This window comes from Athene cunicularia (genome assembly GCF_003259725.1).
Source record: "Athene cunicularia isolate RWA chromosome 11 unlocalized genomic scaffold, athCun1 chr11_part2, whole genome shotgun sequence".
NCBI lineage: Eukaryota > Metazoa > Chordata > Aves > Strigiformes > Strigidae > Athene > Athene cunicularia.
This window is the reverse complement of record NW_020799114.1, coordinates 1959684-1960321: the sequence shown is the minus strand read 5'-3', so window position 1 is coordinate 1960321 and position 638 is coordinate 1959684. Positions and strand designations below refer to the sequence as shown.

The following is a 638-nucleotide window of genomic DNA, read 5'->3' as shown; positions in this document are numbered from 1 at the left end:
CAATCCATTATCTGATATTTTGTAGCAGCTTTTTTAATTAAGGCTTTGGCTAAAGGGCTGATTAAAGAGGTGTGTGGTTTGTTGGTTTTTTTGTTTTTTTGGTTTTTTTGTCCTTAGGGACTTGGCACATCCCCGCGTCTGTCACTCTTCTGCAACTACAAGACTCACTTTTCCTCCCGTGTCATATTGGGAGCGAATTTTTTTTTCCCCTATCCTTTTTTTTTTTTTTTTCCCCATTCTTTTTTTTTTCTTTTTTTCTTTTTTTTTTTTCCCTACCAGAGGTGCAGATAAATCATTATAGTCTCCGCTCAGCTTGTCTCCTTCTCCCGTAGCCCAACTTCTGTGTGCTACTGGCTGGTGCGGCGCGGAGGGGGCGTGAGCAGCGCAGCTCCGTGCCTGTGGTCAGTAATGAAGACTTCTCTTTTTATACACAGATTACGGAGGAACTGCACAGGGCCAGACGGCAGCTCTTAATTTCCCGACTTTTTAATTTTTCAGCCCTCGCCGAGGAGAATGCAGCCTTCCCCTCCGGCCGATTTATGATGAGGTGAGTAAATAAGCCTTTTGTCATTTCAGGCTTGCTCCCTGATGTCATGTAAATATTATTTTTGTTTGGGCAAAGGACGGAGGGTTGGGGG

The 638-nt window shown here is 44.0% G+C and overlaps 1 protein-coding gene across 1 annotated transcript in view; it reads left to right on the top strand.

Moving 5' to 3' along the window:
• The first annotated feature begins 303 nt into the window (after positions 1-303).
• The window catches only part of ZNF469 (zinc finger protein 469), a 48038-nt gene continuing 47703 nt past the window's right edge, over positions 304-638 (top strand). The window contains exon 1 of the mRNA XM_026857024.1: positions 304-547. The gene's annotated coding sequence lies outside the window, so the exon portion shown is untranslated. The remainder of the gene's footprint in view (positions 548-638) is intronic.